General features: G+C 33.1%; 1 long non-coding RNA gene across 1 annotated transcript; it reads right to left on the minus strand.

Annotated features, from left to right (window-relative positions):
* Window positions 1-1,970: 1,970 nt before the first annotated feature.
* On the minus strand, window positions 1,971-22,796 carry LOC127735543 (uncharacterized). Its single transcript, XR_007998444.1, has 3 exons — window positions 22,754-22,796; window positions 4,664-4,846; window positions 1,971-2,617 (listed from the first exon to the last, which is right to left on the minus strand). It is a non-coding gene; the product is annotated as an uncharacterized LOC127735543 (long non-coding RNA).
* Between the last annotated feature and the right edge of the window lie 2,523 nt (window positions 22,797-25,319).

Here is a 25,319-nt window from a genome sequence, read left to right on the forward strand (position 1 = left end):
AACAACGCCTCCCCTTTCCCGTTTCAGCATAGGCTTTTCTGCCGCACGGGGAACTTTTAATGAGTTGACCATATATAAATCCCAGTATAGTTGTATGCAGGATAAAAAAAATTAGATTAACTATAGATATTCATATGGTCATAGATCTTGTCTATATACCAGCTTTGATTATTTGGTATTTAATTACTACAAATTTTCATTTCTTCGTACTATGAACATCAAAATATTTCATTTTTCCTTAGATGCTGTTCTTGGACCTGTACAGGAAGTTTTATCTAGCACTAATTGTATATTTGTATTGTTGATATTCACCCCATATGTACCAAGTGTTAGATTAGCTTTATTGATATTAAAGAAATTTCTTGGTATTCCTAAACGGAAGATTTTATACACACAGAAGAAGAAGTATACTGAACAACAAAATTATTTTCATTTGCCAGTGTATAATATGACGCAGGTTTCTTCAAAAGTGATGATTTTCTATAAATTGTTTGAAATTTTACAGTGATATCATACGTTAACTTTGTTTAAACCTGTTTATTTACTTTTGACTTTAAATATTTATCCCTTGTAATTTTTTATTAACTGTGTATTTGCATTCAGGTGTCACAGGTCAAATTTATTCGTTCATTGTGTATGTTAATTTACGTTTTTTGATTGAGTTAAGCCTTCCAATTGATATTTTATAGTGTGTTTTTCTATGTGGTGATGTTATACTATTGTTTCAGAAAAGGGAGAAGGTTTGGTACCATTAAAACGTTTAATCCCACTGCAAATGTTTGCACCTGTCCTAAGTCAGGAATCTGATTACAGTAGTTGTCGTCTGTTTATGTAGTTCATACGTGTTTCTCGTTTCTCGTTTTTATATAGATTAGACCGTTGGTTTTTCCGTTTGAATGGTTTTACACTAGTAATTTTTTGGGGCCCTTTATAGCTTGCTGTTCGGTGTGAGCAAATGCTCCGTGTTGAAGGCCGTACCTTGACCTATAATGGTTTACTTTTATAAATTGTAACTTGGATGGAGAGTTGTCTCATTGGCACTCATACCACATCTTCCTATATCTATATAAAAGTTACGTTTTTGCAGTCTTATTATTTGACAGGTGAGAATTTTCCATACCTTCAAATAAAGTTCCACTGCTCTGTATTTATAATCATGACTTCCATCTGTAAATTTTAAGCGCTCGAGGGGGCAGGTTGTATGTTTGACTAAACATACGCATTCATTCTTGTCTGCTACTCTCTCTCTCTCTCTCTCTCTCTCTCTCTCTCTCTCTCTCTTCTGGGGTATGATTGAATAAACACCAGCACGCCGGTGTTGTCTTGTGTGCATTTTTTTAGCATGAACATAGCCCTTTTTCAATGCGTTTTAAATCAACACATTTAAACTAAACTATTGTGATAAACTTTTAATTCTCGGTATTAAAATTCCTGACAGGCCATGACCAAACCAAACTGACAGAATCATGACAACCCATAAAATGCTTTTGTACAGATTCGGGGGATATTAAAATGTAAGATGTTACGTTATACGTTTACATGATGCATGGATATAATATAGCTAGTCGAACTATAAAGTTTGGCACATATAAATCAAGATACATGTCAGTGCATGGGAGGTGGAGCACAGTTTATTTCCATACGAACATGGTTAGCTGTTTCTCTTGAAAACCACGTCCACCAAACACAATAAAAAATAAAGTATTGTGTCAATTGCACAGTTCTATACTCTTGTTTGAATCAGAGTTCCTTAATCAAAAAAATTGAATCTACTTTTGCTATTCTTATGAAACAAAGCTGGGACTTACTAATTTTTAAGGCAATATGAAGACTGCGTATGTATTAGGAATCACACCACATTTCCTTATTTTCATATTGTTAAGATTGATTACTATTTGATGATTTAGCTGATGAATCTGAGAGGATGATACTTTGTTAAAAAATTTCATTGAAATTAAAATCAAAACAAATTAAAGAATATTTTTAATTATATGATATATTTTGGATTTAAGTACATTTACGTCTCGGAACTGTTGCAAACATTCTAGCTGGCGCACCACTTCCGTCAAATAATTTCAGAGCGGGTACAAAAATAGTTGCACCACGATATGGAACATTATCTAAGTTTGCCACAGCTTCCAGTGATAATACAGAATCGCGGAATATACGTTCATGAACCGGAAATCTTTGCGGCTGACTTCTTAGATCAGGGGATGGTGTATCTGTACCAATAGCTTTGACGCGTCTGTTTGAAAGAAGCCAATCCGCTGCCTCAACAGTCCACGCTGGGAATAGGAAGCTTGTTGGATCTGAAATATTATTAGTATTAAATACTCTATTAGCGAATGGATATCTCCTTGACCACCCGTTGTTCATTATGACAAAGGCACCACAAGGTATTCTACCAAATCGAGCTTCCCACTCTAGCAAATCTTGTATTGTTAGTCCATATCCAGGGTTGATTGCAACTTTTCTTTTCACATTTATTATGACAGCTGGGCCTATCAAACTTTCTATAAGAACTTCATGCATGCGCTCTCTGTTTCTATTCATATGTCCAGGTGCGTCAACATGTGTAAGTGTATGTTCAGACAAACCAAAGTAGTTGTACTCTAGCCTACAATGTGAAACGACAAAAAAAATTAAAACACTGAGAACAAGGAATTATATTAATGTTCTTCATTGATCAAACTACCTCTAATCTTTCGATTCAAAAAAGATTATCAAAGTCTTTCAAGAGCCAATATTCGAGTAATGAAATATTGTGTCATCTCAACAAATTATGAAAAGTCTGCTGATTAGGTTAAGCCCCTCCCCTTTCCAATTAAATCAATCATTAGCAATCTTTCTACAATCCTCCGGTTTTAAAAAGATTGCCAGCGAGACAACGATGTAGGACTGAAATAACTTCACAGGTTCTACAGTCGCGATCATGAATTGATTGAGTTCTGCTACAGAATCCCTGTTATCCCAAATAACCAGACATGTTCTCTATTTTGTATAACCCACATTGTCCGATTAATTAGTGGTATAAGTAAAGGGATTTCTAAAAAAAAAAAGTGTTTGTGTATAATGACAATAGTAGGCTACCTAGTTATGATTTTAAAAATTGAGAAGCCAGCATACAAAATTGTCTCATTAATAGATTATTTAATGTATCGTCGGCTACTGTTCCTGACGTAAAATCCTAATACCCGTTATTTTCCGATGTCTTTTGCTGCATGTATATTGTTGCAAAACGGATCCAAAGTAGTTCATCGTACACAATAATTACTGGGAAACCAATTGTTTGCACCTGTCCTAAGGCAGGAATCTGATGTTCAGTAGTTGTCGTTTGTTGATGTGGTTCATAAGTGTTTCTCGTTTCTCGTAGTTTATATAGATTAGACCGTTGGTTTTCCCGTTTGAATGGTTTTACACTAGTAATTTTTGGGGCCGTTTAGAGCTTGCTGTTCGATGTGAGCCTAGGCTCCGTGTTTAAGACCGTACTTTGACCTATAATGGTTTACTTTTATAAATTTTGACTTGGATGGAGAGTTGTCTCATTGGCGCTCATACCACATCTTCTTATATCTATACACATGATGAATAATTTCAAAGCAGAACAAATGTATTCAATCCATTGCAAAGGAGACAAAATATTTCACAGATATTACGGAATTGTTACAAACATCAAAGATCAATCCACTCAAAAGGAGGTTACTCAGAATGTAGATACAAATGTAATTATTTGTTCCTACTTCAAGTCAAGAATTGTTTGTAGACCAAATCGATGAAAAAAATACTGTGCTGCAGTGAAATTTTGTTTACACATAAATGACATTAGAAAGGGAAATCATTCCATAAGACGGTAAAACGATATGCAAAATTATACAACAACAAAAAAAACAGCAAATACAGAGACGTCGTTTACGGTGTTGGTGATAATACGAATTTTGCTTTCCAGTTTGCCTTCATTGTATTTGTTCGATGTTTCAGAATTGATAACTATATTAATGTATATATCAATATGTTCGTAATTAGAAGTAGAAATGGAATATGCCTTAACCCTCTTGCTGCCTCTGCTTTTAAACGATTGCATTCCATGTGACAGAAAATACGACAGCTTGACGTCTGTGACGTCACATACCCAACTACGACGTCATTCAATATATGACGTTACGCCCTAATTACATTCCCTTGATGACCCATTGAAGAAAAATATTACGCTGAAATATCTTCGATATTTTATTTGAAAGAGATACAATGATGAACAAATGCTTTCATACATTCATATGTGTCCCTCCGGCAGCAAGAGGGTTAAAATCAATACCTTTTTTTTCATTTTGTAACTCGAATGATCCCTAATAACACTGATTTTGCACTATTGGACAAGTAACACCGCAACATATGACCAGCATTGTTTTAGTTCTTGAAAACATTGAATACATTCGCCAAAATTATACATTTCTTTAGAGCTAATAAATGAGTATTTAGAAATCTGTATTCAAAACAAGATCAATCCATATGTATTGGTTGGCAAAAAGTTTAATACATAGCCTAGAGCAAGAGGGATCACACATATGGAAAAGTTGACGCATGTAGGAAGTTCAATTAATAAGGACATGTTGTATGTACAGTTTTAATTATTGATAACAGTTATATGCAAATTAATTATACATACCAAATTTGTGCACTTCGACTGAACCCTCTTGTCAATATTGTAAAGTTCCATGGAGGCTGATCTGGAAATTTAACCTCCATCGGTCCAATAGTATGAGTCAAATCTATGACACGAAAATCAAGATCGCATTCATTACAGGCAATAGTAACAGCGATTACACACAATACCTTCACAAACAACATTCTACAAGTATACAAGAATAAACCACATTATAGTAGCCTATGTGTTAGTATTAATATAAAAAAATAAGGGCAGACAAAATATTTAAAGGAACGCAACTAGCATTTTTGGTGGAAAAGGATGTCTACTTTCCATACTTTTCATATTGAAAAAAATAAAAAAGTAAACAAACAAATCAAATTACACCCAACATCATGACAGTGGTTACAAAGCTGCTTGTCAATTTCAACTTTATTTTGTTTTGAATTATGATTAAACAATCTGATTATGCTTTTGTTGTTTATATAACATTGTCATTTATTTATGACAATGTCATTCGATGTGTTTGAGCATCACCGCTCTTCAACACTTTGTACATTGGATACCAATGACCGTTTATCCCGCCTTCTTAAATTGATTGATAACCGTATTTTGAACGTCATATCGGGAAACTTTACATGGATTCAAAATAAATCTATTAAATTAAAAATTTCAGTAGACAATCCAAATAAACTACTTTTTTCCATTCCATTTCAAAACAAGCAGTGCATTTTTCAAGACATTTAGTCAAACATTTTATTTTTTTAAGAATGCATCCTCTTCCTAAAAATGAAAAAATCGGTGCATAAGAAAAAAAATTTCAGCATGATATATTTAGTACCGATGTTTCAAATACTAATCAACTGTGAAAGATATTCTGGAGTCGTAAATTTTACGAGATCCATAGATTTCATATAAATATGAAGAGGAGTAGAGTGACCTGTTGTATGAAAGTAAGATTACATAGTACTTGCTTGAAAATATTGCGTATGAAGGGAAAGTTCTCTTTTGCCAAAAAGTCAGTGAAAACGTGTCTCTCATTGTCAATTGAAATTTATACATTTTCGCTACGTGCGTGAATATACTTTTGTAAAAGAGGCAATGCATTTCACACACTAGTCTTAAATGTTAATCTTTACTAAAAACTCACCAAGAAGATGCGGACAATTTCCACTGTATTTTTTTTTACTTGCAAGCTAAATATCTAAAATTTTGCATCGCTAACCCAAATTTAATTAGTTTGAATCCAAAAGACATTACATTATAAACCTTCTTTATCATGGAGAATTGGTAATAATTATGTACTTTCGAATTTATTCTTTGAATAAAGAAAGTCTGTGGTGTAATTTACAACGCACAAAAATATGTTTGACTCGCATTATCTATGTGCCTGTCCCAAATCAGGAGATTGTAATTTAGTGGTTATCGTTCGTTGCTGTGTATCATATTTGTTACTCGTTTGTTGTTTTGTGCATAATTCAGGCTTTTGTTTTCTCGTTTGGATTGCTTACATTTTGTTATGTCTGGGCCTTTTATGGCTTGCTTATTGCGGTATGGGTTTTGCTTATTGACGAAGGCCGTACGATGACCTATAGTTGCTATAACATCTACGGATATTTTTACGTTGAATGCAAACGATATGAACCTACGAAGTCTTATATTATAGGACTAGGGGTGGAGTGAAATTTTTTTTTAACCAATTAAATATACATAATTGAGTTTGAATCAAATTGAAATGACAGCAAAATTCTACATAGATAACATTTTTATTCAAATTATAAATACATTGTACCTCGAACCCCTAAATCGTCATTTCTATGTAGACCCTACATTGTTTAAGTCGGTGCGACTTTATCCACAACAACATATGTCCACAAAACAAAACTTCGGGTACACAAGGAGACCTTCTTGCTTTAAGAAGGTTCAAATTTTTAAAATTACTTCGTTGATGAACTTATCACTACAAAGTACTAGCAAAATCATCGTTCCCGTGGAAGTAAAGAGTTGTTTAAATTTCAAAATTCATCAAGGTCTCTTCTGTGGAACTGTCTGACGGGTTTCAAAGTCGACAGGATAAGATGTCAATGTATTCAGGTTAATTTAAGTTTTGTGGTACAATGGGTACATGTCTGGTTAAAGTATATCTTATCTTTGATGTGCCACATTAGCATCCCTATAAAGTAAGACAGTTCGTGCGTGACCCATGACATACGATATTGTATGCATTTCATTGGCTATTTTCTAGCAAAATCCAGACTATACCTTTTATCAATTAACGTGTCTGAAGACTAATTTTTGTAAAATTTTTTTGTTTGATATTAATCTCTGAAAATTTAGATAAACTGAACTCTTGAACAGATCTTTTCGGGACGTCGGGTTGGTCCTACATTTTTGTGTGAAATCGGAATTTACACTTATTGGGACTCGGGAATCAATGATTAATTTTTCGGGATTCGGCATGAAATGCTTTATTTTTTCGGGATTTCGATATTCAGCTTCTTTTTTTTCTCCAGAAATTCGGGATGACACCCCTCCTACCTTCTCTCGCTCTCTTCAGCAGGCAGTGTTGAGGAAAAAAAAGAAAATCATTCCGTATGAGAATTTGAATTTGTTAAATATTTGCAATTCTTATAAAATCACAAAACCTGCAGATTATTTGTATGTCTTTATGTGGAATGACTACAAAAAGGGTGTGTATACGACTTCCCAAACTTAATCTACAATTCATGTACGTTACTCAACACTTTTAATACTAAAACAATTAAAGATATCAATATTTTTAAATATCGAATACTGGTTCCCAACTAATTGTCTAAATATATCTGGAATATTTTCCCTCATATTGACAGCAATCTGAAGTCAGTTCATAGTAGCCTGGGATCCTGGCCCACTGCTCGACAATAGACGAATTATTAGATTCGGTCAGGACGCCAGGCTAAGTTCATAGGACCTCAGTTTAATATAAGCGTGGCAATCCATCACTTTTATTCAATCAACTGTCCTTTATGTTAAAGATTAGCGTGCGATTGTAGTCGAAACAATGTAATTTAAATAATGACATTGTAATAGTTGTAGGACACAGTTACATCAACATCAAAAGGTAATGTACTTTATTGTGGAAGCTGTGGACTACTGGTTCAAAATAAAATTGATTTCGACAAGTTGCTTTGTAACCACTGTCATGATGTTGGGTGTAGTTAATAACCATCCCTTAATTTAGACAATTTCATTACGACAGAAGTAAACTTTTCAGCATCAATAATGTACATTATTTAAATACAAGTTAAAAGTGTGAAGTATCGAACAGTTCATCAAACTATGTGACTCTGCAACAACTAATGCTTCCTCCCTTCGGGTTATTTTGTGCTTAGGCCATTGTTGGTGTGTGCTAGTTTTCAAACGTTTTACATATTTTCTTTTCAACGAGTGGCAATCATTGTGCATATTTCAGCATCTCCATGAAAATTATGTCTTTGTGGAGCTAAATGTTATCTTTACTCTCTAAAAAAACTCATCAGAAACAGAAAACAAAAAATATGACGAAATCAAAGCGCGAAAGTATTGGAAAAAGGCATTTGTCGTATACTAAGAAATATACATGCATGAAATTGTTCCCCTTTTAGAACAAGTACAATATTAGTTCCGTTATCACAAGTTACGAAATATTTTCATATCAAATATCACAATTATCAGTTATGTTAAAACACTTGTTCACCTAAAAAAATATCAAAAACAATGATCCTTGTACGCTTGATAATCAAAAGAAACGTGGTATCGTGAATTATATTTCATTCATCATTCATAATCATATTGAAATTTCCCGATTTTATGTGTATTACACTCGAGTAACATGGTTAATTCCTGTGGAATTACACGTTAGTGTCATCAAAAATTATTTCAATTCTAATATGTTGTATTCCACAAATCATTATTACCATAAAATAAGTGCTGCAATCCCTATTTCATACATCAGTACACCCTTTTCGCCAGAGGAATTCAGGGAAAAAGTGTAATATGGTGACACTCTGATAAAATTCAAGTAATCTGCTGTTGTATTAAAGGGCTATAATTTGTGGTGATAACATTGGCTCCACCAGTTCCTTTGAAGTCCAGAGCCAGTACCTTTGGTGACATATCATTGGAGCCCAGAACTAACAAACATTACAAAAGGAGCTCTAAGTCCATAATGTAAAGCCTAGAGCAGGACAATAAAAATAAGATAGAGTCAATAGTCAGATAGATATGCCTAAAAAATAACTTGAAATGCGTTTCATGTATTTTAGGAAACTTCCTGAGTATTAGAATTATGCCTAAACCAAAAAATACTACAAACGATGCAGGTTTGTTACAAAATGGAAATTGAAAAAAAAGTTTATGTAAATCGAAAACAAATTTCGTTGTCAGTGTGGAAATTACATATTAAATACATTGTATATGAAACAAAGGAGCTCAGTTTAATTGAGGTCTGGGGCTGGCATGTCAGTAACTGCTAGTAGTCCTTTGTTCATTTATGTATCATTGTCATTTTGCTTAGTTTCTTTGTTACATATTCTGACATCGGACTCGGACTTCTTTTGAACTGAGTTTTACTGTGCGTATTGCTATGTGTTTCTTTATTCTACATTGGCTAGAGGTATAGGGGGAGGGTTGAGATCTCACAAAACATGTTTAACCCCGCCGCATTTTTGCGCCTGTCCCAAGGCAGGAGCCTCTGGCCTTTGTAAGTCTTGTATGTTTTTTAATTTTAGTTCATTTATATGTTTTGGAGTTAAGTGTGACGTCCATTTTCACTGAACTAGTACACAATTTTATTTAGGGGCCAGCTGAGGACCACCTCCGGGTGCGGGATTTTCTCGCTGCGTTGAAGACCCATTGGTTTGCCTTCGGCTGTTGTCTGCTCTTTGGTCGGGTTGTTGTCTCTTTGACGTATTCCCCATTTCCATTCTCAATTTTATTTGAAAGTATGGAAGGGAATATCCGCCGTAATTATACGTTTCTTAATTTGTAACATGCAATTTCTTAATTTGTAAAATGTACTTTCTTAATTTGTAACATGTATTTTTTCCATCCGTTACATGAATTTCTACATTTCTTGATTTGTGAAATGTAACTTCTTAATGTGTAAACGTGTTATCTTCGTTCGTTACATGAAATTCTACATTTCTTAATTTGCTTTGTTTGAGTCACTTTTTGGGAGAATGTGTTAGTGTAATTGTTACCGCTGCCAGCCAACGAAAAGTTCCGTTTCTCAAGAAAAATTACAAGTTACAAATCAAGAAGTTTTACAAATCAAGAATGAAATAGTTCCACAATATTCCGCACGAAGTCGCTGTGGATCCATGTCAACTCGTATACCTTAGCCAACTCGTACTAACCAACTCGTACTTAGAAAATATACATGTTATAAATTGAGAAATTACATTTTACAAATTAAAAAATTGCATGTTACAAATTAAGAAATTGCATTTTACAAATTAAGAAATTGCATTTTACAAATTAAGAAATGTATAATTATGGCGGATATTCCCTTCCATGTGAAAGTAAATAGTGTAAAATTTATTCAACAATCAAATATTTGAGGGACTCTCAGCTTATCGAAAACATTGCCACTCAGTCTAAAACACAAAATCTAAACTAATAACCTTCTTAATTCATGTCTTACTTTATGCAAAATCATGTAGACCCGTCTACAGGGCTTTCTTTTACCTAGTTAATTAAGGCCCTAACCACATTGATTTACGAAAGTTCACGTGCTAAAGTGAACAACAATAATTAAATTATTTATTCTTAAGAGAACATTAAAATTTACCATCATTTTTATTAAAATCAGATCATAGTAGAATATTTAGTCGCACTGTCATTTCCTGATTCCTCATTGGACATATTTAACTACAGAATCAGAATTTTATCGGGTAGACCATCTGGCTTCTCACTGCAAACTCTAATTAAGGAATTTATTAAAACTTTAACAGTTGATGCTGATGCAGGACCAATATCAAAAAGTAAAATAACAAAAATACCGAACTCCAAGGAAAATTCAAAACGGAAAGTCCATTATGACGCGTGTATTAAAAAACCAATTCGATAGCAATTAGCCAGACTTTAAGACTGATTCTCAAATATTTAATTCAGTTATCAAAGTAACTACTGTTGAAGACTCGTTGATAAACTTCAGTAAATATTTTTACAAAGTCATCTTTTAGAGTCCATTCTTGCCCGTAGCCAGGATTTCTCACGGGAGTTATTTTGGATCATGAAGCTCTAGCGTTTAAAATTCAATCTTCAATCGAAATCTCGTATTTAATAATTTTTCCTAGTAGTTTTATTATTTTCCGTTGAAAGCCATCAACTGAACTGTTTAAATAAAATCACACACTTGTTACTGATATTGTGTCTTTTGGGTCCTGAAATTCAGTCGCTTGTATATAACGTTATAAAGTGGCAGAACTCGAGAACGGTAAAAGTGACGCCACCCAAATTCGAACTTGATCTTTTTTTGTGGTAATAAGCATTGTGTATAAAAGTCATAACAATTGGTCGAGACAAACTAAAGTAAGAGAACGGAAACTAATGTTTGGACGTACGAAAGGACGGATGGACAAGGGTAACTCTTAATGCCCCCTCCGATGACGGCGGGGGCATAACAACAGAAAGTTGCAACGCTTTAAAAATGATGAATGATTTTAAAATTTTGGGCGCATATCAATAGACAAATTAAATAAGGATTTGGAACATTAGCCGGTTTGATCTATTATAAGTTAATTTGCATTTGGAAAGAAGTCAGTATTTGACTGTAGTTCAAGGGTAGAAAATAGAGACTGCCGACTTAATACAACACAAATAATTTACTGTCTCACTGAAACGAAGTATGTTTGTTATATAACTGTTAGTGGTCATTTTGTCTAAGTGAAGTGATTAAGAATTACAAGCCATTTTTAAACATTGCGCTTTAGGAAGGTTCAATCAAATTCGCTTAATTTTCAATATGAAATCTAGCAACATATACTTTCACTCGATCTTGAAACAACTAAAGAATGAAAAACTTGTGTACTCTATGTCAGGTTGGTAAGGAAGATACCAATAAAGACAACGACTCTTATAAGTCCAAAACCAAATACAAGACAAACTTTTTAAAATAATGCGTTTTTTAGATAAAAATAACTCTATAGACTAAAATTTATTTGATTATCAACACTTGTTTTGAAATGCCAGGTAACAGAAAAGTAAAAGTAATATGGAATTTTGGAATGAAATTAATTGAATAAAGAAGCATTATAAAGCAATCATTTAATTATATATACTAACAATTTGAAATAATAACACATAAGAAAGAATTTTAAAAAGTCAATGGTGAAATTCGCGTAAAAAAAAACCAGTTTATATTTTTATCACATTACATAATAACACTTCAGACTCGCAGGAAAATATGTAACGCAAGGAATTATAAAAGCTATTTAGACAAACTGGCTTTTTGTTGAAAAGATACTACTAGACATTGTTAGCGTCGAATAATAAATGCAAGAAATAAACTGAATACAAAAACATGAATAATTTCAATAATGAATTTGGCTATACTTTTTAGGTTTTTTTAATCATTATCTTGTTACGTTTCTCTACGTATTTATACATTCCTGGCTTTCAAATATTCATGATGAAGTTAAAATCAGGAATAAGCTACGGACACGTGCAATTCAAGTAGTGTTAATTTCATTAAAAAGTAAAAATAGAGGGTAAAGGAATTCAATATGTAGAGATTTAGGAAAATACAGTGAGAAAAAACATAAGCATTCAAGTCCTTTAAAAGAGAGGCGAAAGATACCAAAGGGACATTCAAACACATCAGTCAACAACAAACTGACAACGCCATGACAAAAAAAAAGAAGAAAAATGGCAAAAAAGCAAACAACAGTATACAAAACAGTACATAGAAAACTAAAGACTGAGCAACACGAACGTATCTGAATCTGTTAATCCGGTTTCTTCAAGATGTGTCTTGCCTCTATTGTAACATCGATTGAGAAAATCAACTTCTACATCCAGAACGGAACCATGATAACGGATCTTCATATGAAGAAAACAGACAAACATCAATTTCTCTCTCCAAAAAGTTGCCATCCCAAATACTGCTCCCGTGGTATCCCTTTCAGTCAGGCATTGCGAATGAAGAGAATATGCTCAACTGAAAATAAGCAGTATGCTAAACTTGGACAACTATATTAACATCTATTGAAAATTATGATTTGAGGACGAGAAAAAAGTCCAGAAAAATTTAAGATAACAAAACAGTTCAAATACGTCGTCATGTTTGCAATATAGCAGGGGATGATGATAGGAGTAAGTTAATTTTACTTGCATGTAAAATAGTTGCCAAACCGACCGTAAATATAGAAATTTTATCACACAACCTTACAATTGAAGAAAGATTTCGTAAATAACACGTTGGTGTAGAGATGATATGCTTAATATTACGCTAGTATTTGCATAGTCAGTGGATTAACACATGTTTACTGCAGTTTCAGTGGTTTAACATTGAACATTTAATTTTTGAAATAAAATGTTGTTCTGAGAAAGATCAATTCGTACAAATATATGACTACGTATAATAAATATACGAAAATAGTATATTCCTATGTAACATATTGTAAATAACAGTCTAAGAACGCACGTATTGCCTTTAACCTTTCTAAAAATAATTATTTATATAAGTTACTAAATTGTCAATTCATCAAATTAAACAAATTGTTTCATTCCATCTTGTTCAAGGTTTCTCAATTAATGTTATTACTATTATTAGAACACGTCTTGACACAGACACAGACCTTATAACTTAATCGTACTAGAAGAAGGGAGTTTGATTATCAATTCAGAAACGAATTCCACATGTTTTATTAAAGAATATCTGTACAATATATACTGCACTTCGTCTCACTGTTTATAAAACACTTTGTCATAATCAACATTATTTGGAACCAGTGGTCCACAGTTTTCACAATAAAGTACATTACCTTTCGAGGTTGATAAATCTGTGTCATAATACTATGACAATGTCAATTATGACTGACATGTGGAGCAGGATCTGCTTACCCTTCCAGAGCACCTGAGATCACCCTCAGCTTTTGGTGGGGTTTGTGTTGCTCAGTCTTTAGTTTTCTATATTGTGTTTTGTGTACTGTTGTTTGTCTGTTGGTCATTTTCTTTTTTAGCCATGGCGTCTATCAAATTTTTGATTAAATTGAAATGAAAAGAAAGCTGTTGAGGGATCAGTCATTAATATTTGCATTTAATCAATTTGAATTTTCATATATTAACATATCATAAATATTTTCATTTTTACATTTGTAATTTCATGTTAATGTTTGTGTTAATGATTGCCAATCGGAAAACGCAAATGTTACATACACGTACACTGCATAGAAAAATATAATCACAAAAAGACATATTAATGTAAATGGGGTTCAAGCCAAAAATATGCATACAAATGAATAAAAGTAGATGGATGTATTTTTATCAATGTTGTTTGGTACATAATGTTCATGAAAGGGTATTTTTATCAAGACAGGTTTGCCCAAAATTTTAATCCCATGAGCTACTAATACAGTGTGATCCATGATTTTTGGCAGGTAAGGAATCAATTGCTGTGCATCAGTCACCTGGAATGCCCCTTTAATCGTAATTGATTATTCAAAATCTAGTCACAACGAAAATCATAATAAATAAACGAAAGTCAGACTGCCAACACACCAGATCTAACAGGAGAATCCTCATTTTTCTTTTAAAATTAGAAGTCTCCACGTTTAGTAGATAATTAAATCATATCTGTTTGCGCTAAACAGTTAAAAAACTTCGAACATGATTACAGAATTTTTAATGAAATAAACTGTTGACAAAAAGATCTGTCTTGTCTGTATTTTATTTTGATATTACAATGCGAATTTTGATATTTAAATTGCAATCCAAAGTCAATAAACCAGGGCAAAAAAATCTCCGAGGAAATGTCCTATACCAACCATAATACAACTGTAAAGCAAATATCATTGTTTAAATAAAACTGACCTGATCCCAAACTTTAACCAGTAAAACATCCAAAGTCAATGAACTATGTCTGACTGTTGGAGCTTTTAATTTATATGGAAAGGAGATATGCAAATCAATAAAACTTCATACCAAATATCATTGACTTACCATTTGTGGGTCCCCTTATACTGACCTTATTTTAAACTTTAACACGTAAACTATGCTAAGTTTCAAAGTCAACAGAGTGAGAACTTGACATAAGATGATTTGGGAGGGGACAAATAATCTCCATGGATATAAGGTTTGCTAGTGCTAGTACAACTACCCACCAAATATCATTGACTTATCATCATTGGACATCCTAAGGGTTACTGGGGGATAGAAATATGGTCACTCTTGGTCTTCTTTCGACCGTCAGTGAAATCCTTGATAAAGTGGGGAGTCCGTTTGGCTGTGTGGGATGTATAAATACACACCTACGTCCGATCAGAATGGAGACGTTAAATCCGATGTCTCGTGTAGATAGAGTGTCACGCTCTGTTATAGATACTGCATTATCTAACTTATATACCGTCAAAAAATATTATTTTCTGCAAAGATTTGCAGGATTTCCATCCTATTTCACCGACCACATTAAAGTGGGATATTCTTTTCTGATTCGTTCTGATTTTAATACGCCCTTCGGCTCATTTGTAACGTGAAATAAAACTCACTAATCAATCTAGATATAAGCATTAGCAATCATTATCCAGTTATAATAGAAATATCACTGTAATTGTATGAAGCAGTGAGCTGTATTCTGAACCGTCAACCTCGTGAACAATTATTATGGAATTACCGAATGAGTTGAAAGCGCTTTTAGCCACCATGAAGTTAGAAAGAAAACCTGAGTGGAAATTTACTGCTAGTTCTAACCAGGTTACAGTCCAACTCACCTGGATCAAGGCCAAGGACTCAGACACTACATCCAGAAACCCTAAGCCGGCCCTGCAAAAGAAACACAAGCCTCCATCTACCAGGAGACGAAATGCCGAGCGTTTCACCCAGTGGATGGACTCCAAAAAAGCCGTTGCTTCCGCTGCTACCCCTGTAACTTCCACCAATACAAGCGTAGATAACATCTGTCAGACGCAAGCCAGGGATACAGTTATTGGTATACCACTTACACCAACAAAATATCGTGGAGAACCAGAGGGAATCAACATCAAGACGGACATTGTCACTAGTCCGTACAACTCCCAGAAGGCATGCCATCGCCGTTACTTCTATACTCCATCAAAACCTAGAAGTAAGCGTAGTAGGAAAGACTTCACGGAGGGTTTTGACATCGATGGCCCCGACCTACTTTGCACACCATCACATACCTCACCAATATCCATGCCAGATCCAGAGACCATTCAAACTGCCTTTGCCTTACAAGAACGGCCAGACACTCCGTATCAACCTCAACCACCAGGTCGGAGCAAGATGAAAGGGAAAAGAACAGCAGATCCAACACTGCAAGAATAGGTTATTGTAGTCCGCAATATCTATCAAGATAGCCGGACGATAAAACCCAACATCAATCAATTGTATGAAGCAAGGCACAAATGAATTGTTTGTATGAAAAATACAAGTCACTTTGTAAGTAATTTATTATCAACTTAGTTTATGAAAGTGAATGCTTTTTTTTCTCGTGACACTTTCATCGCGGTAAAGCAGATTATTTTTTCAACAGTTTTTAACAGGCTGTTCATAATTATTGGTTTTTCTTCACTTTTGAATGGCAAAACATTTTTTTAAACAAGAACTTAGTCAGAATTAAATATTATACCCCCAACCCGACCCTATCATAAAGTACGTGGGCTGTTATTCTATAGGAATTAAAATATTTGGCCATTTGATCATTTGATAGAGTAAAATATATAGATGTAATAAATTCAGAACTGATATGAATAGAACACGAAATCGTGATACATGTACATATAAAACGAAAAACGAATATCCATAGGTGAATGTATGTTTACCAATACAGTGTGACTCAATAAGATTTTCAAAATTCTACACACGAATGTGTTAATTCTGGCTAATTTTGTTTTAAAAGTGGTATGAAGAGTTTTGCATTATCAAATTCATCTCAAATGGTGTCCCTTTACTGTAGCGATAAATAAACAACATTTCACATTTTTTGTTTATAAAGTTGAAATGTGCGTCCACGACGATTATTTTGAAATTCAGTCTTAAAAACCGAGGACAGTATTTTTTACGCCTAATCCACAGCACAGGATAACTACTAAACGAATTTAATGATTAAGTAAATTATAGTTTGCATTTCAATCAAGGAAAATAATGACCTTCTTACACTTTATTTTATGCCTTGAAGCAAATTTCATTGAAACTTGGTATCGTCCCGGTTGATTCTTCAAAAGAAAGACCTGTCGTTCTGAAAGAAAATAACTCTACATAGGTATATAATTGTACGTTAAGAACCCTTGCAACAACTCTTTAAGGGTTCCATAGGTGACCAGTTACCAGGCAAATTTTCTGTCCCTATCCAATCTACCCTCATTTATTTATTACTACAGGATCTACCTATTGTATAAATTGTGAGTTTGTTTTCGTCCTGAACATGCATAAATATTTGCCACTGGACGTCAAACAACCAACAATCAATCATTCATTAGTGGTTCCGCTCAAACTGTCTTATTTAGAAACTTTTTAACATTTAAATTATGCAAAAGTTTCAATAGAACATGACTGAGGGGCTTGGATCAATAATCGCCATGGAAATGAGATATGCCAATGCTACTCCAACTGCACACAAAATATCAGTTTTGTGACCTTTTCTGTTACTCATATATATAAATGATATTGAAAATGACAGTAGACTTTTTGCAGATGACACTTCTTTATTTGGTACAGTAGTCGATAATCAAGTTGTAGCAGCTGCTTTTTTGACTGATGGCTTTGATGTTATTTCAAACTGGGCTAGATCATGGCCTGTTAAATTTAACTCCATGAAAACAAAAATAAATCATAATTATATTCAAATAACTTCATAAAAGCTTATTTTACAACAGCTATTCAACTGTTTCGATTCTTATACATCCTTGGCTTTCAAATACTTGGCTGTTGGCGTTCCTGGTGAAGTAAATCAAGAAAGTTGCTTCGGACGCATGGAATTTATAATGTGTTGTTTTTCATTTTTACAACAGATCATGCCATTTTGAAAATTTAGTTTAAAAAATGTTAATCTGAACCGCTACAGCTGTCTCGTTGGTCAAAACTATACACTGGAACTCTGGTTAACAAAAACATATATAATTTAAGAGAAAATATAATGAAATTTATTCTTATACATGACACGCTCTTCAAGTATGCAGCGCTGCACGATCGTATCCTTCGGACTTTAAAAATTTTGAAAAACAAAATATATTTTGTGATACAATGATTAATGTATAAGATGTTTTATTGTACATCCAATGTTATAAATAAACACTTAAATAACAAAGTGTACAATCGCCTGCAGCTATGTATACCGGGAGAACGGCACAAAAACACACAAAAACAATGTATCATAAGTCAAGGCTTACTGATCATAATCAAAATGAATAAGTTTAAAACATTTAAGCAGAGATGCTTTAAAACAAACAATATTTACAATAAAAGAGGACGGACTTGTAAATACGCCTTTCTTTGGAATCTTAACTCCCCATAATATAAGTTCACTAAATATTCAAAACTGTTGTATCTATTATTACACCATTGTAAATGTAATTGGATATCCTGCGTTTATCAAGCTTTCCTCTGAAATATGGCCGATTTTCTGATTACCCGAGAAAGATATGCTTTACCTACACAACCGAGGTTTAACGAAAGAAAAAAATGGCGGGAAAATCCCAGTCCATCTATGTCTCTTCGACTTGTGGTTAATTACACAAACATATCACTCATACCAAACACGAAAAGGGAAATAACTCTATTACAGACCCTTCTGTCTAAATTTAACTGATCATCCTAAGGAAGTAACGATCATCTAGGAAAAATCTTTTGGCGATATCTTTCCCGATTTCTGAGGAGAACAGATAACAAGAAAAACATGTTGTTACTCCCATATCGAAAAGTAAGTGCTTAAATAGGTTGAGTTTCAAAAGCGAAATAATTGTCCGATATCATATACCAAATATCTTATCGACATGTTGCAAAATAAAAGTGAAATTTCAGAGAGAGAAAAAAATGGTGGAAGAAAACAGAAGAACAAAATCAAAAGGTATTTCCACAGAAAGTAGGAAAGTCAAAATTCACAGCTGCCATTTTTATTGGTAAGGCAAATTGATGTTATTTGATGTTTATGGCTAAAAAGAAACTTGGGTAAACACCAATGAGACACCAATCCAAACTATAAAAATATCAAAAAGACGACCACCTTTCAAAACTCCATCATAGACTAGGGGGAAGGTACGGTGCATTTTTTTTACTTATCGAAATCTTTCATTCATATAAGAATCCATTCTTCCATTTTTTTAAATTGACAAATCATACCAAACATGCATTTTGATTTTTTTTTACTCGACAGATCAACCACGCCTTGCCATTTTTGCATTTACAAGTTCTATCAAAACGGATATATCGAATGCACATAACCATTTTCGCAAACGATAATATTGTCATGGACTGGTAGTTTGAATGAATCCTTATAATTTTGCATTTGACAAGTGCTATCATTGACTGTTTTGGCAGCCAATCAAATCACTACCATATTGACATGATAGAAAATGCAATATGTTGATAAAGAGGCATCAAAACTGGAATGTTCCTTCGGCATATAAGCTGTGTCCCAGAAAAACTACCAAAAACTACCACAGACAAAAAAAAATTTCGACAGGTTCATTTCCGATTTCCAATATGGGAATGTACCACCGGAAGACGACTAAAAAGAACGTACTTCTGTTTAGTTATTTGTTATAAGTATGAAGTTGTAGGGAAAAAATGCAAATATCACTATTTTCGGCTGTGAAATATAACGGTTTCCACAACCATTCTATATTAATTTCTCTTTGAAAATTCGCAGACTATATGAAAAGAAACGCACAGATGGAACGACATAAAAATGGAGATTGGAGATAGTTGTCTACTTTTTGTACCAAAATATTTATATAACCATGAGTGGAAGGAGAGATGGATTGTGTTATGATAGAAATACTATTGACACAAAATAAACGCGGAAATACGCTTCTTGATGCAAATTTGAAATTCATAACCTTATTTTGATTTCTCTACAGATACTGATAGGAAGGGGCTTAATGAATTGACGCGCCTGCTATATCTTAAATTACACCTTAATGTCATTAAATGTAAATTGGCTACATGACAGATATAAGGTACTGTTGACAAAATATTATTATGAACAATGGAAAAGATGCAGAAGTTTATAAAAAGATTTTATTTACATCACATTAGAACTTTCAAGATTATCTAAAATAATAATTCTAGAACATGTTGTTTTGGCCAGTATATAAAGAGAGACAGAGAACAGAAATCATTCCAGTTTGTTTATATTATTCTGTGCTTTTACCTTATGGATTGGATATATTCTTCATTGAACATAGTTACTATCTTTGAAGAATACAATCTGTGGTATTCAATCATTATTGGAGGAAAATATTTTCTGTTGATAGTCTGCTTGTGAACTAATAAAATTGAGAATGGAAAAGGGAAATATGTCAAAGAGACAACAACCCGACCAAAGAGCTGACAACAGCCGAAGGCCACCAATGGGTCTTCAATACAGCGAGAAAATCCCGTACCCGGAGGTGGTCCTCAGCTAACCCCTAAATAAAATTGTGTACTAGTTCAGTGAAAATGGACGTCACACTAAACTCCAAAACATATAAATGAACTAAAATTAAAAAACATACAAGACTAACAAAGGCCAGAGGCCCCTGACTTGGGACAAGCGCAAAAATGCGGCGGGGTTAAAAAATGTTTTGTGAGATCTCAACCCTCCCCTATACCTCTAGCCAATGTAGAATAAAGAAACACATAGCAATACGCACAGTAAAACTCAGTTTAAAAGAAGTCCGAGTCCGATGTCAGAATAGGTAACAAAGAAACTAAGCAAAATGACAATGATACATAAATGAACAAAGGACTGCTAGCAGTTACTGACATGACAGCTCCATTCCTCAATTAAACTGATTGAAAGATTATGTCTTCATCATATGAAAATCAAGTACAATCCCTCCCGTAAGGGGTTAAGTATCATACCATCATAAAATATATGAGAAGAACAAAACCCGTATCATGCCAGCAACTGGTTTTAGAATTAATGTGTTTATTTCCGATGCAAAGATCCTATGAGTGAATCAATATTAATACCAAATTATGCAATCCTTAATGACTTGACAACAGTATCGTAACTATATCCTTTCCAAATAAGTCTGTTTAAAGGTTTGGTTAGCTTTTGAGGTGAATGCCGACATTTTGGTGCTTCGTAAAGAATATAACCATAAAATATTTGATGTGAAATACATGAACGTATAAGATGTCTGCATGTTGATTTATATTTACGAATGATGTCCTTGTACCGATGCTAAAATTTAGTAAATGTTTTGACTAGTTTGTGATATCGAAAACCCTGGTGTAATAATTTTTCAGTAATACAGAGATTTCTTTCGTTGAAATCAAATACGTTTTTACATACACGAGCGAATCGAACAAGTTGAGATATATAAACACCATAAGATGACGACAAAGGAACGTCACCATCTAAAAATGGATAATTAACAATAGGAAATGAAAAATCATCTCTTTTATCATAAATTTTGGTATAAAGCTTCCCGTTAAAGATAAAGATATCAAGATCCAGGAAAGGGCAGTGTTCATTGTTAGTATTATATTTATTTAAAGTCAGTTCGGCGGGATAAATCTCTTTAGTGTTCATACTGAAGTCGTCATTATTGAGAGCCAATATATCATCTAAATATCTAAAAGTGTTATTAAATTTTTGAATCAGATGTTGTTTCGATGGGTCTTTATTGATTTTAGTCATAAATTGTAACTCATAACAATACAGAAACAAGTCCGCAATAAGTGGTGCACAGTTAGTCCCCATGGGAATTCCGATAACCTGACGATATACGGAATATCCATAGCGAACAAAAATGTTATCTAGTAAAAATTCAAGGGCAGTTATAGTACCAAAGCAGGTCCAATTGACATAGTTTTTTGTTTGTTGTTACTAAAAAAATGACCTAAAAAGAGTAACTATTTGATTTATAATAATATGATCTTTGGAATGACCAGTATTCATTGAACGTTTATGGGTATAAACTTGAAAATTTAAAGTTTGATGTGTAGGCATGGTAAGTAACATTATCATTCTTTATAACAGACAACAGATACTAGTAGCTGATCTAAAAGGTACCCCCATCTACTTCTCTATGCATCATGTAATGTTTAACAAACCTAGTTAAAGCCGATTACGAAGGCATTACTCGATTAACGAAAGCTATAGTTTATATAGCCTAAATAGGAAAACACTTGAGCAAAGTCTGTTTAAATTGGTTGAATTTGGCATTCTATTTATTTATTATTTTTATTATTTTATTTTATTTGACTTGTAATGTAATTTTTGTTGATGTAAACTAATGAGTGTGGCAAGTGTCAATTTAAACTTAATGTGGCTAAGTATTAACAAAAATACCTAACTCAAAGGTGAATTAAAAGAGGTGGGAATTCCATAAAACCTCACAAAATCAAACGTTAGACTATATTTACCAACGGAAGAAACTGGAAATAACTGTCATGTTCTTGACTTGGTACAGACATTTTTCGAAGAAAATGTTAGTAATTGATCACTGAACAATTGTATTAGCTCGGCCTTTATTTTTGAACCAGTATTATATGCAGAAAAAAATACAAGTAGCAGATTATGCTACTAGCTTCCAATCTAACTGCCGAGGTCACATTGTAGGGCCAGCTTAATATTTCCCATAATTTTTAAGTTGTGACAATAGCATCTTTATTTTCATAACCAAATTATAATGTATAGAAACATTATATTAATGCATACAAAGATATTAGTAGCATCAAGAGAAAGAAGAAAAGTGAACCTACCTGGAGGACAAGCCCTACAGTTCTGACGATAATCAAACGTTCTTTTTTCTGTGATGGGTTTGAACTATCAACTTGTACTACTTGATACCATTTCGTCTACATATTAATTACTTGTCTTTGATGTGGGATAAGAGCCATTATTTGGCATGCAATTGTGATTGCAAAATAAGTGAAAATTATGTAATCTTTTCAAAATTATAATTTGATTGCAAAATGAATAAGTTGATCAAGTCTGGTAACTTTATTACAGGCATGTCATATTGAATGTCATATACATGTCAAAATTATGGCAACTTTGTTATAAAAACCGGTTTATTTTGTAAAATTAAATATGAGCAAAAGCCTTAACCCCATCAACATTTTTGTATAATATAAAAATAAGAAGATTAAGTATGATCGCTAATGAAATAACTATCCACCAGAGACCAAATTACGTAGATGTCAGAAACTATATGTCATCATACGGCCTTAAACGATGAAAACAAAATGACAATTTTTAGTTAGATATTATTTCCGGTAAGGTTGTTGCTCATGTTATAGTGTTAATGACAATATCTTAAAGTGAGGCTCTTTTGCAAATCTTAATTTTTATCTTATTAACAAAGCTGTGAACATACAAAGGATGTTTATATATATATATATATTTCAAGTGCTTTGTTAAATTTTGAATGTAGGGGCCCAAACAGTGGCTCTATCATACCGTCTCCCCACAGTAAAGATTTGATAGTAATACTAGTTTATGAGTTATAATGGTTAGTATCAAGAAAACTAGTATATCCGAGAATATATACGGGAAATATCAATATATTCGAGTATTTATATATTCTTGTTTTTTATTATTTATTATTTGAACGTTCCTCATAAAGATAAACTGAGAAAAGCATCGCAGTCGCACCAAATTTATAAAGTATAATTTTCATCGTCTGGAAGGATCTTATTTTCAAAACCGATGAATTTGTTACTTTAAAGTATGTATATAAAGAAATGTTGGATACACTTCAATGCAAAAGAAACCAAACAACACAAAAAAATAATAAGATTTATTAATAGATCAACATTTTATTATGTTTCAGAAACGATATTTAATTTAGAATATCGACATATACAATTATATATCCTACTTACAATGGGATAGTATAAAGGTACTTTCTTTTGAAACCTAAATACATTTTTATCGAAGCAACCGATCGACTTCCAAAAATAATCATCAACTCTTCAATTCATTTTATCAATCTGTGAGGTAAACAGAGTTTATTTTTTTAGTTTATACACAAAAAATTGCTTTTCAATCAAACAAAAAACATGTCTTTCGAAAGTGTCTTGATTATTTTTTGTCTGACATTTTATACAATTTAACTACCTTACATTGTTCACGACCAAAGGCATCCAAATGTTCATTAAGTTTCTCATTTCGTACGTCAGGATCTCTTATCATGATAACTCTTATATACAGTATGTGAATTTTTTTAAATGGGTTTGTCATGATAACATTTGTTATCTCTGTTGACCGAGCAGATTTTTAACCGCTCTCTAGTGGGCACAAGTGGGGTTTTTTCTTCAGTTCAGTTAGTTGTACGGTGATTTAAATACAAGTAGGTCCAAAGTTATACATCTCATATTTTCTAAAGAATTTGAGATAAAGGATACTACTGAAAGTATAAGGTCTTCTTATATCTTCATTTTTTCCTCGATATTGACACAGATGGACGACTTCAATCTAGAATCTATGACAAACGAGATGATTGCAACTTTCTAACATACTTTCTGTTCCATTGTATGGTCTTTACATATCTCAACTAATACTAACTCACGCATGTTTGCACTATACGGACTTCATTAACAGTAGTGCTTTCCTTGCACGAAAACTGCTCCAATAAGTTATGAGGAAGAGAGACTGATATCGACCCTACATAAGTTTTACGGTCACAAATTGAATCACCATATCGATGTGTCTGTGTCAACTCACTAGCGACATGTTTTCTGGATCTTAGATCTATAGATACTAGTAAAGTCGTCTGATATGTAACTTTACCGATTGTGTCCAATTCTCAATTGTGACATATTAAATGAGTGTGAATTCGCATGGCGGGTTTAGCATTCATAGCAGGAGACTCTAACTCTAACAATGCATCCGGTCTCCTTCCTTTTTAGAGTTTATCCAATTCCCTCTGTTTCTTTTTGTCACCTTGATTTCTCTCTTCATAATCGACTTGCGAGTCTTGAACATCGGTAATATATCGTCTCCTTAATTTACTTACACTTAGTTTAAGTATCATTGAAATAAAGCGTTTCCTAAAGAAAAATGTTCTTTGCATTCAATTTATCAGAGCACAAAAGCATCAGTTTATTATTTGTTTTTTTCAATAGAACAATGTATTCTTATAGAATTTAAGATGAAGTGTAAGAAGCGTTATAAAATCAATACATATAGAAGCTTTGTTCCTATTGAAAAGTGCATTTGTAAACAACATGTATAATGAGACATCAGTATACATAAGGCGTTCAAGGGGGTATTTTGTCAACCAACAGAATGAATGACAAACAATTGTCATATTCTTGACTTGGT

Source organism: Mytilus californianus, unplaced genomic scaffold, assembly GCF_021869535.1.
Source record: "Mytilus californianus isolate M0D057914Y unplaced genomic scaffold, xbMytCali1.0.p SCAF_3, whole genome shotgun sequence".
Classification (NCBI taxonomy): Eukaryota; Metazoa; Mollusca; class Bivalvia; order Mytilida; family Mytilidae; genus Mytilus; species Mytilus californianus.